General features: G+C 41.3%; 1 pseudogene; it reads left to right on the top strand.

Moving 5' to 3' along the window:
- Window positions 1–236: 236 nt before the first annotated feature.
- Window positions 237–13429, top strand: LOC103735931 (annotated as a pseudogene).
- The last annotated feature ends 617 nt before the right edge of the window (window positions 13430–14046 follow it).

Raw genomic sequence — 14046 nt, 5'->3', positions numbered from 1 at the left:
GGGAGGAGAAATGTGATATAGATATTCCATTTAGGACTGAACACTCCCAAGTTTCTTATTCTCTGTACATTGGCCAGTTGTGGGTCTCTGTGATAATTTTCCTTTACTGTAAGGAATTTCTCTGATGAGGGTTGAGAAATACACTAATCCATGGATATAGCAATAAGTCGTTAGGAGTCATTTTAATATCACATCGATTTAGTGGACTACGAGTAGCAGGTTATCCCCTATGGCCCATGATTGATCTAGCCACCAATAACGGTGCCAGGTATGGGTTCCATCTTGTACAGTGGGCCTTAAATACAATTAGGGGGTGGTTGGTTACTCCCATAACATTCGCACCCCTTTCACTAATAGACATATTTTGCCAGATCAATCATTTTTGTAACTCAAAGAGCTCACAGCCAGATAAAACTGATGTTACTTTTCTCCTCTGGTAACATGCTAAGCACCTTCCAAGACTGTTAAAGATAGCTAGTAGATATGACTCTTTAAAGTCAGTATCAGCTTGATTTCTCCATGTTTGTTCTACGACAGTGTCTTACAATAGTAGTGTCTTCAGCAATAGGGTCGTACTGTCAGATTCTAGAGGGTAACCAAGAGTAGTGCCAATAGCCTGTAATGTTTTGGGGGCTGGTCAATGGGACCCTGCTGGTCAACAACTTGAAGAGAGGTAACCCATTCCTGGTCCTGGGGCTTTTATTTACTAAGATGAGGTGTCTAGTTGGGGTTTTGTCCCCCTGTTATGGGATAATGCCACTTATTCTCTTTATATACATACACGTATGTATTTTAGAGATCTTCTACAGTACTAGGTTTCTATATGGCTTTTCAAAAGACCCTTTAGTGTTAGTTGTCCCTCCTTCTATTCCCTCCTCTACCCTACCCACCCATGTCCCACCCCATTTAATCCTTCCCATGCCATTAGTCCCCTTTCCCCCTTTATATCACTATATTTTATCACTTTACTCTTGAAAGGTCCTCCCTACTCTGGTCTATGGTGCCTTACTAGCTCCTGACCTCTATGGGTATTCCAAATGGAACACACATATCTAAAGATTCAAAGCCAGAACCTATATATGAGAGAAAACATGCAATGTTTGTATTTCTGGGATACTTCATTCGAGGTGATTGTTTCCATTTCTGTCCATTTTCCTGCAAATTTCGTAGCTGCATTTTTCTTTTTTTAATTTCATTTTTCTTAATAGCTAAATAATATTCCATTGTGTAAATGTAACAAAATTTTCTTTGATGGACAACTAGGCTATTTCCTGGCTACTGTGAATAGAGTAGCAATGACCATGAATGAGCAAGTCCCCAGGAGTGGTATAGCTGCATCATGTAAATAAGTAAATCTATTTCTAGCTTTGTGAGGAATCTTCACACTGATTTCCATAGTGACTGCATAGTTTACACTCCCACTAGCAGTGAATAAGTCTCTCTCAACATCCACACCAGCATTTGTCATCTGTTAATCTCAGTCATTCTGACTGGGTAGATAAAATCTTGTAGTAGTTTTAATTTGCATTTCTCTAATGGATAAGGATGTTGAACTTTTTTTAAGTGTTTCTTAGCCATTCGTATTTCTTCCTTTGAGAACTCTCTGTTTAGGTCCATGCCCCCACCCCCGCCCATTTTTTTTGTTGTTGTTGTTTGGTTTGGTTTGGTTTGGTTTTCGGTTTTTGGTTTTGGGGGGGGGTTTTGTTTTTTTTTTTTGTTTTTGTTTGGTTTGTTTTGGTTTTTGGTTTTGGGGGGGGGTTTTGTTTTTTTTTTTTGTTTTTGTTTGGTTTGTTTTGTTTGGTTTTTTGGTTTTTGTTTTGGGGGGGGGGTTTGGTTTTTTTTTTTTTTATTGGTTGTTTTTTGAGACAAAGCTTCCTTGTAGCCCCAGCTGCCCTGGGACTCACTATGTAGACCAGGCTGGCCCTGAACTCACAAAGATCCACCTGCCTCTGCCTACCAAGTGCTGGGATTAAAAGTGTATACCACCACACCCAGCTCCATTTTTTTTAATTGGGCTTGTTTGGGGGGGGTTGTTTTAGGTCTTTGTACATTCTAGATATTAACACTCTGTCATATGTATAACTGGTAAAAAATTTTTCCCACTTTGTAGGAATTCCCTTTTCACTCAAATGATGGTGTCTTTTGTAGCACAGAGAAGCTTTTTAATTTCATGTGGTCTCATTTGTTAATTGTTGGCCTTAATGCCTACACTATCAGGGTCCTATTCAGAAAGTCCTTTCCTGTGTTTTAAAGTTCCAGTGTATTCCCTATTTTTTCTTCTATCAGATTCTGGGTATCAGATCTTATGCTGAAGTCTTAGATCCATTTGAAGCTTTGTGGAGGGTGAGAAATAGGGACCTAGTTTCATTCTTATACATGTAGCTATCCAGTTTGACCAGCACCATTTGTTGAAAATGCTCTCTTTTCTCCAGTGTGTATTTTTGGCCCCTTAATCAAAAATCAGGTAGCCTTATGTATGTGGTCTTAAATCTGGGTCCTCATTTCTATCCCACTAATCAACGTGTCTGTTTTTATGCCATTACTATGCTGGTTTTATTACTATTGCTCTGTAGTATAGTTTTAAATCAGGGATAATGATTACCCACACACACAACAGTTCTTTTATTGTTCATGATTGTTTTGTCTATCCTGGGTTTTTTTGTGTTTCCATAGAAAATTTACACCATCAACAATAGACATTAACTTAGAGTAAAAGGATGGAAAAAGATATCCCAAGAAAATGGAATCAAGAAACAAGCAGGCGTAGCTATTCTAATCTCTGACAAAATAGACTTCAAATCAAAAGTAGTCAGAAGAAATAAGAAAGGCCTCTACAGACACATTAAGGGAAAATTCACCAAGAGGATAGTACAGTTCTAAACATTTATACACCAAATACTGGGGCACCTAACTTCATAGAAGAAACACTACTAGATCTTAAACCACAGACAGACATAACACAGTGAAAGTGGGTGACTTCAATACCCATTCTCCCCAACAGACAGATCTTCCAGACAAAAACTAAACAGAGACTCTGGAACTAACTTCCATCATAAATCAAATGGATCTGACAAACATTTGCAAAACATACCACCCAAGTGCTAATGACTACACTTTTCTTCTAAGTAATCCATGGAACTTCCTCCAAAACTGACAACATATTAGTACACAATGAAAGTCTCACCTAATACAGGAAAACTGAATAGCATCCTGCATTCTATCCAACCACAAATGAATAAAACAAGATTTTTTAAATCAATAATAGAGTGTCTACTCTAGAGCCAAGTGTGGGCACTTCTGTTATCTCAGCACTTACCAGGTAGAGACAGGAGGGTCAGGAGTCCAAGGTGCTCCTTGACAGCACAGCAAGTTTGAGACCAGCCTGGACTATATGAGATCCTGTCTCCAAAAAAAAAACAAATCATCTATTCAAATCTGAAAATAGAAGAACTATTAGGGAAGAGGAAGGGAAAGGGGGGTAGAGGAGAAGAGAGGAGTGTGGGCATTATCAAAGCATATTTTTGAAAATGTCACAGTGAAATTCATTCATTTCTACAATTAACTTGCACTAAAATTATCATTATAAAAAATTGTCAGGTGGGGCTGGAGAGATGGCTCAGTGGTTAAGAACACCGGTTGTTCTTACAGAACACCCAGGTTCAAATCCCAGCACCCACATGGCAGCTAACAACTGTCTGTAACTCCAGTACTAGGGGATCCAACAGCCTCTTCTGACCTCCGTGGGCATTACACAACACAGATACACTTACCTACATGCAGGCAATACACGCATACACACAAAATAAAAAATAATAATAAAAAAATGTGAGGCTAGCACAATAATTCAGTGGGTCAAAGCACCTGCTTCCAAACCTGACACACTGAGTTTGATCCCCAGGACCCTCATGGTAGAAGGAGAGAGCTAAATCCCTAAAGTTGTCCTCTGACCTTCCCACACATGCTGTAGCATTCATACCCCTCCCACAAATAAATGTAAATAAAAATAAATAAAATGTAAAGGAAAATTTAAATAAAGACTGTTTACACTGATATTCATTCATCTGTCCAATAACGTTAACTAAGTGCTAACTCTAAGGAGTTCGTGGAAAATGGAATTGGAGCAGGTTCCAAAGCAAAGAGACAAAATGGTTTGGAACTCACTCATAGCCTTAGTGACACAACACCGTGAATGGACTAAGTGACAATGACCTGTTCACTGTACACTGCATAGCTTCAGTTGTCAGCTTGACACACCTGGGTGGAGGGAACCTCAATTGAGGGATTTCCTCCATTGGATTGACCTGGGGCCTTATGTCTATGGCACATTTTCTTGATTGAGTGATGTGGGAGCCCCCAGTCTATTGTGGGTGGTGCCACCCCTTAGCAGGTGATCCTGCATTGCATAAGAAAGCAAGCTGAACACAGGCCAGGGGAGCCAGCCAGTAAGCAGCATTCCTCAATGGCCTGTGCTTCAGCTTCTGCCTTTGGGTTCCTGCCCTGAGTTCCTACCTTGACTTCCCTTGACGATGAATTATGCTGCAAGTCAAAGAAACCCTTTCCTCCCCAAATTGGTTTTGATCAGTGTTTTTGTCACAGCAATAGAAAGTAACTAGGAAATCCTTATTTAAATTTTTTATTTCAGGGGCTGGAGAGATGGCTCAGCGGTTAAGAACACTGGTAGTTCTTGTAGAAGACCCAGGTTCAAATCCCAGCACCCACATGGCAGCTAACAACTGTCCATAACTCTAGTCCTAGGGGATCCTACAGCCTCTTCTGACCTCCGTGGGCACTGCAGAACACAGGTGCACTTATCTGCATGCAGGCAATACATGCATACACATAAAAATAATAAATAAAAATGTTTTTTAATTTTTTTTTCAGTTGTCGATATTCCTTTAGGTAAGATTGGGGTCTGCTGTTCATTTTCCCAGTTCTATGCTGGGTTACTATCTAGGAGTCCCTTTGGCCAACCTGGCCCACAACTCAAAAAAAGGTCTCTCCCATCTGGCATTGTTGCTTGTTATGTAGCCTTTAGCTATACATATGGCCATACAGTTGGCCCAGATAAACCAATTTATTTTTACTCTTAACGTCATTTGAGGATCTGTTCCTCAGGGGTCACATGGGCTTGGGAGGAGCCCCTGGCTCCTTTCTTTTACCAGTTCCATTGATGTGAAGATAAGTCAAAGGTCCTGCTAGACCGTGGTTGGCTTTGCTTGGAAGCATGGAGAAAATGATTCCTCTGTGTTGACCCTCCTTCTTTGTAGGCTGGATACTGGTTCAAGTCCATCTGTTGGAGTCTCCTTGGCCTCCGTGATCAAGAGGACAGGTGACCCACCACAATTACAGGACATTTTGAGAGATACTCATAGTCCCCTGGAACTAGTCAACCTAGGAGGGCAAAAACTGTCCTTTATGTCCCTCTGACCAAATTAATATAGGCCTCAAAGTATGTCTGTTAAACATCCAAGAAGGTTAGTTCCACCAGTCTGGTACTTTTAATTACTATGTGTCATGCAGATAAATCTTGGGCAAAGACCAATTGTTCTCAGATAAACCTTACCTAGACATATATTTCTTGATCTGGTACGTATAATTTGTCAGTAGGTTGTTGGAGTAATATGGTTCCCTCTGGTTTTCAAAACTAGCTAGGCATTATTTATCTCCCGCATTGTCTCACCCCTCCATCATGGTTTCCCCAACTAAGGTGCCCCCATTTCCTCCCTTTCTCCCTTACTAATTCCCTTCACTTATGTTCCTACCTCTCTTGAGCTCCTTCTTTCCCTAAAAAAAAAATTTATTTCAAAGTAAACTCTCTTCCTCCTATCTTTTAAAAAAAATAAAAAATAAATAAATAAAGTAAATGAAAAGACTTTTTTAAAAAAGCAATGACTGGTTTCCCAATAAGATGATTTGATGGCCCATTTGTCACACAGATTTCATCCTAACTGCCTGGTAATTAGGGTGATGTCTGTGTTATTTAGTAGGTTTTATGTAAAGCACAAATTTTTCATGGAAGGTAGTTTGGGAACAAGGCATCCACTAAATAAATAAATAAAGTAAATGAAAAGACTTTTTTAAAAAAGCAATGACTGGTTTCCCAATAAGATGATTTGATGGCCCATTTGTCACACAGATTTCATCCTAACTGCCTGGTAATTAGGGTGATGTCTGTGTTATTTAGTAGGTTTTATGTAAAGCACAAATTTTTCATGGAAGGTAGTTTGGGAACAAGGCATCCACTGAAGTTAAGCTTCTTTCCACCTGCAGAACTTAGGAGATGGTAGTGTTAGTATCTTTGGACATTTGCATCCCAAAGAGATGGTTTCCAGGTCTTTAAGGAAGATGTTTCTAGGGGCTGGAGAGATGGTTCAACAGTTAAGCACAGTGATACAGCACATGCTAAGCAGTCATGAAGTCCTAAGTCAAATTCACAATACAAATAGTAAATAAATCATTCCTTGTAAAACTTTCTTCCTTGAATTGGAGCCATTTCTGCAGGGTCAGCATCTAATTCCTTTCTGTGTCGCTCATGGCTACCAGCACACCACCCATAGCTAACCATCAGTAAATGCCCTCTATAGTCAACACATAACAGTGGAAATATTCTGTGCCCTGGCTGTAGCGTGTGGATATATGGGTTGTAACATTGCCTTACAGGTTTACAAGATGTTACCATCTGTAGAGTTCCATAAATGATGGCTCTCAGTACTCTTTCTTATAACTGACTCTACAATTATTTTAAAGTAAGAAGGTTAATGTGCTAGGCATGGTGACACCTCTAATCCTAGCACTTGGGAGCAGGAGGCAGGAGGATGGGAAGTTCAAGGTCATCTTCAGTTACACAGCAAATTTGAGGCCACCCTGGGCTATATGAGACCCCATCTCAAAAAAATAAGAAGCTAAAAAATAGAAATAAAAAATAGTTTAATTTAAAATGAATGAATAAAAGCACATGCATCATAAAACACTGAATAATGAGTACAGAATCTTATAAAGAAATATAGCACCCAGCTGAAGAGAAGAAAATTCATAGCTACATTCAAGGGCACATTTGGGATATATAAAAAGACAAATGTCAGGGGAACACTGACAAGATGCTAAAAACTTGTTTGCAGGGCAAACATCCTATGAAGATGGCCTAAAGTGAAGGTCTTTTTGTTTTGGTTTGGTTTGCTTTGGTTTGGTTTGATTTGGTTTGGTTTGGTTTGGTTTTGAGACAGGGTCTCCCTGTAGCCCCAGCTGGCCTAGAACTCACTATGTAGACCAGGCTGGCTTCGATCTCACAGAGATCCACCTGCCTCAGTCTCTCAAGTGCTGGGATTAAAGGTGTCCATACCTGGTAGGGTTTTTAAGTAAATTTTAAATTTTTTTAACAAACCAAAACAGAAACAACAGAGAGGAAAAGAATCCAAGAAAAGATCAATACAAGTGAATTTATAAATGTGAGGAATTAAAATTTCTAGAACAAACTGAGATGGTTCTAAAGTATCTAAGACACGTCTTAGAAGACAGCAGGGTCAGTGTCAGTAGTTAGAGAACGCATGTTTAGAGGAATTACTATTTCAAAGACCAGTTGTTAAAGAACACCTATCGGGTTGGTGGGGGTTACACACTTAGTGTCTGCTGCCTGTTGCAGTCCAAGGAGCCCTTTCCAGAGACCTCAACTCAGGTCAAGCTGGGACTCTTGACTTCACCATGGAAGAGTTTCAGGACAAACCACAATGAAGCAGAGGAGTTTATTGAGGAGAGATTGAGGGCTGGGGAGATGGTTCAGCAGTTAAGTGCTGCTTGTGCAAGCATACAGGAAGATATATACAAATACACACACACATACACAAAGAAGAGATTGTTATCATATATTTAAGCATGTGTGGACTATTAGAACAAAAGGCACTCAGGGAAAGGATAGCACACACCAAGCATGGGTGTGGGCTCTAAAGAGAGGAAAGCACTGTGTCTTAGCAGAACCCTATAGAGGATTTGGGGGCCTCTCAAGTTATATCTCAGATGGTTGCTAGGAAACTTTTTCCCCCTCTTACCCTCTTTGTGGTAAATGAGCTCAGAGGGTCATTCCAGAGATGTCCTTAGATACCTGGAAAGGATTACAGTCTGATAAAACCCGCTCATGGGTCACAAAAGTTGCACAAGGGGGTTAAGTCATGTCCTTTTTAAAAAAAGATTTTATTTTTAATTATGTGTATGTGTATGTGAGTACAGGTCAGAAGCCAAAGGTGTCAGATCCCCTAGAGCTGGAGTTACAGAAGCTTGTGAACTACCCAACATGGGTGCTGGGAACTGAACTCAGGTCTTCTGCAAGAGCAGTACAGGCTCTTAACGACCCAGTGATCTCTCCAGACCCACCCCCAATGTCTTTTACTATAAATAGGTTTACAGCTAGGAAAAGAGACAGGCCATTTATAGTTGATCACATATGCTTAAGCCTTAGACATGACTCATTATTTTAACATTCTTATTTTAAGATTTATTTTCCTTTTAATCGTGTGTGTGTGTGTGTGTGTGTGTGTGTGTGTGCGTGTGTGTGTGTACCTGAGTGAAGGTGTTCTCAGAGGCCAGAGGTATTGGATCCCCTGGAGCTGGAATTACAGGTGGTTATGAACACCCTGATATGGGAATTGGGACTCAAACTTAGGTCGTCTAGAAGAGAAATATGTGCTCTTAACCACTGAGCCATTGCTCCAGCTTCAACATTCTTTTTCCCAATATATATTTTTATTAATTTTTTATGCACTTCTTATTCATATTTAGACCTCCTTCCTTATCTGTTCCCCTCTATAGCCCACCCACCAGATTTTCATGTATTCTGTCATATATGTTAAAGCCTATCAAGCCAAGTTTGTGTACCCATATATCCCTCAGTGTGCGTTCATCCACTGGAGCCTGTTCAGCCTATCTAGCATCACTCTCTTAAAAAAGACCAACTCTCCCTTACCCAGCAGTGATCAGCTGCCAATAGTTCCTCTGCTGAGGTTGGGGCCTCCTGCTCATTTTCTATGCTGGGTTTTTGTCTGCTTGAGTCTGCATAGGTCTTGTGCATGCTGTCACCATTGCTGTAGGTCATATAAATAAGTTCCCAGAAGCCTGAAAGACTTTGTTTCCTTGTGGTCATGCACCAACCACCTCTGGCTCTTACAATCTTTCTACCCCCTCTTCGGCAATGGTCCCTGAGGTCTGGGTGGCAGAGGTTTAATATACAAGTCCTATCCAGGGACACACACTCTGCAGTCTTTTCTTCTCTACACTGTGGCCAGTTGTGGCTTTCTGTATTAATCACCCTCTGTTGCATGAGTAAGTTTCACTGGTGAGAGTTGAGAGATACATTAGAATTCTTTCTACCCTACCCCCTGTTCCATTATGCTCCATGAGCCTTAGGTGTAGAGGTTCCACTGTAGATATGACACTCAGGGCTGGGCATCTCACAGACATTTATTCTGCATGTGTGACCAGTTGTGGAACTCTGTAATAGTCTCTATCTGTTGCAAAAAGAAGTTTCTTTGATGAGTGGTGACAGGTATACTTGTCCATAAATATAAGGATTCATATTTAGCATTCAGTAAGAAATTATGTTTGTCTAGGGATGTGACAATAGTAAGGTTTTCTCAAGGATTTGTGATGCCTCCAGCCATGTGTATTTGGCTATGTTTACAGTACCACACATGAGTCCCATTGAGCAGGTTTTAAGTCCAATTAGATAGCTATTGATTATCCCCAAGATAAAAAAGTGCCACTAACGTTCTTATTTTAAATAGCTATATAAAAGGACTATTGTCTCTATGTAGGCAACATTTTGGTAAGTATACTAGAATTCATGGCTCTCAGGGACTTCAACCATACACTGTGGTGTGGGACTCCTTTCTCTCTCTCTATGTCTCCTTAATATCCCGTTTTCCTATCCTGACTCATTAGGACCCAACAAAAATCTCTCTTCCAGGTGTCAGACAAGAATGAAAGTCCCATATACACTGGTCCTTGTTAGAGTCCAGGTCTGCAGACGACCTTCCCCCTAGAGCAGCAAAGCCCCCTTGCAAAATAGAAACTGGCCAGGGAGCTACATTTAGGCTGTCTCAGCACAAAGCTGTTTCCCAGATAATTTTAGAAGACAAACAGGCCCTGCACCCCCAGACCCACTGATGTAAGAGCTGTCTCAGTACAAACTGCTTACCCCTGATAAGTTTCACAATGTGTAGACCCCCTTAAGGCCCTGCACCCCCAGACCCACTATTGTAAGAGCTGCCTCAGCATAAGCTGCTTCTTTTAAGATAAGTTTGGAAGGGAAGCAGGTCCCTTTAATCTCATGACCCAAGACCCAGTTGACATAAGGGACTATCTCAGCAGAGAGTGCTTCTTCCTGGCAGGATCCAGACCCCTCTGCTTGGAATAATTTTTCCCCCATTCCTCACTCCCTAGCCCCCCTATAAAATCCTCCCAGCCAACAGCCTGTTAAACTGACAGCTCCTCCATCCCGAACTGGGGACTGTCCCATGTGCTTTCTCTGCCAATAAACTCTACCCCGCCGTAGTTCTTGTCTGTGTCCTGGTGCTTCTTGATTGACTCAATTTACCTATCAGTCCTGGTGGCAGGGAGCACAGTTTCAGCCTACTAATGAGAACTTCAAGGCCAGAGGCTATACAGGAAAACTGGGTAAAGAAGAGGAAGCTGGATTACGAATTTTTGTTTGTGTCCTTAGGTGCTTACAGACTGTAAAGCTAATAATATAATATGATTTTGCGATACACCGTAACATACCCAATTAATGTCCTAAACTGGCCTTGTCCTCTCACACAGCTCGTTTTTGGATAAGAAGCATTTGCATGTGTTCAGTGACCATTAATCAGGTAGGAAGAGGAGGTGCCAAGGAAGAAGCTGGAGAAAACGGGGCTCCAAGCAAAGTCCTTACTTGGAGACATTGCCTTCCTGTTGGGCCTTGAGGTACAACGTCAGTGTGTCATACACCCCACTGATCACTCCACACCAAATGCCTGTATGGAACATATAGACACTGGTGCAAGCATTTCTCATCACGCCGAATACCCACTGAAGAATGCTGACAAGCATGTTCCATTGCAAAACCCTTCATCGAATTATCTTCTTAACTGCCCCACGAAACACAAGCTTAACCACATCGTGTGGTGACACGCACTTCTCTGTGAGCAGCAAGTCAGCAGTCTAACAAAAAGGGGGCGAGCCAGTAAAACCCGTAACTTACAGCATTTTTTTAAGGTTAAAAAGATCCTTTATTTACCAACTAATTATACATCTATAATCCTATTAAAACATACGCTTAATTAAAAAGAGATATAAGCTGCTAGAGAAACTATACTTCATAAATAAAATAATACCCAAGCACTGTGAGATTATTGCCCCAAATTAAAAGATCAGTTGTAAGACTCACCTATCTAAAGACCTAGAGAGACAAGCCACTTAGCAAAAATTGTGTTGCCATGAATTCTATCTGCGATGCTCTTTAAACTAAAAGCATGCTTATATGTATGTTGAGGGGGCGAGGGAGCAAGGGAGATGGCTCACTTGCTGACAAGCCTGATGGCCTGAGTTCAATCTCCAGAACCTACAAGGTGGACAGAGGGAACCAACTCCCAAAAATTGTCCTCTGATCTACCGTGGCACATGTACACCCACACACATACATGCACTCACAAAAACTAAATAATTGTAAAAAAATTATGTGTATGACAGGTAAGAACATTAACTGGATTAGGATACAAGATCACCCTTGTATATAACAACATTAGATATTTTGAAGGGTAAATGTACCACACACAAAATTTGTTACTTTCCTTTCAATTATTTTTCCCTCTTTAAAGCAAAACTCCAATTCAAGATTGAAACATACTTACATAAACATAAGCTGGAAGAGATATTATTTCCTCCAAAATTCAATGCCAAACTTCTACCACATTGTTTAATAAAAAATTCTCCAAGATGGGAAGGGCATGGCCTTCCCCCCACACCACCCCACGCCGTGGCAAATGCTCACCCCCTCATATTGATGTACTCTGAAAAGGGGAAGTCATTTGGTAAAAATGTCACTTTTCCAGCTATGTTCAAGGCTCCTGTTCCACTGGATATTGTGAATAACTTCCGTGCAAACAACAGACAGCCCTGTGCCATCAGTGAATTAGCAGGACATCAGACCAGGGTGAGTCTTGGGGTACTGGCAGAGCTATGGCTCAAATTCCCAGTGTTTGAGGTGGTAGAACCCACCGTTCTGACTGGGAAGCCTTTGGAAATATGTGTCGGGGATGCTGCATGTTCAAACCAACCAAAATCTGGCGTTGTTGGTACCATAGAGTGAACACAACCCAAAAGCAATATGCTATCTGCTCTGGGCTGCATGCCTTTCCTTACCAGCTTTGGTCACGTCTAAGGTCATCATTTTGAGGACGTTCCTGAACTTCCTTTGGTGGTAGACAATGAAGTTGAAGGTTAAAGGAGGAGGCCAAGGAGGCTGTTCTCCTGCTTAAGAAACTTAAAGCCTAGAATGACATGGAAAAAAAAGGTCTATGCTGGGCTGGAGAGATGGCTTAGCCATTAAGAGCACTGGCTATTCTTGCAGAGGACCTGAGTTCAGTGCCCAGCACCCACATAGCAGCTAACAATCAACCATAACTCCAGTTCCAGGGGAATCCAATGCCCTTTTCTGACCTCCTTAGGCATTGCACAACACTGTGCACTTACATACATACAGGTATAACACTTGTACACATAAAATAAAAATAAATAAATCCCCCAAAAAACCCAAATCAGGTCTAAGCCTCTGAGCAAATGAGAGCTGGCAAGGGCAAAATGAGAAAACACCATGGGATCCAGCACAGGGGACCCTGTGTCATCTACAAGGAGGACAATGATATCCTCAAGACCTTCAGAAACATCCCTGGTATTACTCTGCTTAAAGTAAGCAAGATGAACATTTTGAAACTTGCTCCTGGTGGGAAAGTGGGACGTTTCTGCATTTGAACTGAGAGTACTTTCCAGAAGTTAAATTGTCTGAGACACAGGGTAAGGCTGTTTCCCTCAAGAGTAACTATAAGTCTTCAAGTACACAAGAGGATGAATACAGACCTTAGCCCAGAAATCCAAAGAGCCCTCCAGTACCACGCAAGAGTCTGGAAGAAGAATCCATTGAGGAACCTGAGCATCACATTGCATACCACATGCAGACTGTGCTCAGGGCCGGCATTCCTCACAAGCCAGAAATCACAAACTCCAGGTAAAGAAACTGGAAGTGACAGCAGCCTCACTGGCAGCCATAGATAAGGGTGCAGCAGAGAAGGGGGCTGCGGACAAGAAGCCAGTGGAGAGCTAGAAAGGGAAGAAGCCTGTGGAGGTCAAGAAGCTGGAGAAGCAGCTGCTACGTAACCTACCTGTTTATTCCATAAAGAGTAAATAGAGACAGCCTATGTGAATAAAGACCTGATCAAAGATTCATCAAGAAAAAGGAAATTCACCAAGATGTAAGATGGCTACCTGCCTCATTGGCTTGGGAATGGAGCACTTTGGAACTATTTATCTGTCTCCTGGTAATTCGCTTCCTTCACCTCCTCTCATGAACAGGAAATGCAGAAAATGCAAATTAGCTGCATCAACAAAGGAGTTCCATAAGGTTAAGAGGGAATGAGGTAAGAGAGGACAAAACGAATCAATTAAAAGAGAAAACTTCTGATCCAACCAATTGTTTGGTGTCGGGACTCAGGTTTACTTTGCTTGGGTGGTGGGGGCACCTACTGGTTTCAGGGCAGAGGACTTGATCAGCGACAGAGTCTTAGACCCGGGAACCTGTGTCTTTTCAACAAGCCGCTTTATTTTAAAATTCAGATGGTTTTTATACATCCCAAGGAACTAGCAGTCACGTGGGATATGGCAGTCACATACAAAGCTTTAGGGTACAAAGAAACAGGACATTTAGTCTGTTAGTTCGTGCCAGAAGGATTCTTAAACTTTTACTCAAGGTTATCAATGCCCATCCAGTAATTAATTGGCCACAATGTTTTCTTCTTAGAGATAAAA

Source organism: Nannospalax galili, unplaced genomic scaffold (genome assembly GCF_000622305.1).
Source record: "Nannospalax galili isolate Female #2095 unplaced genomic scaffold, S.galili_v1.0 scaffold137, whole genome shotgun sequence".
NCBI classification, from domain to species: Eukaryota; Metazoa; Chordata; class Mammalia; order Rodentia; family Spalacidae; genus Nannospalax; species Nannospalax galili.
The sequence above is the reverse complement of the archived record's forward strand: the minus strand, read 5'-3'. Positions and strand labels throughout refer to the sequence as shown.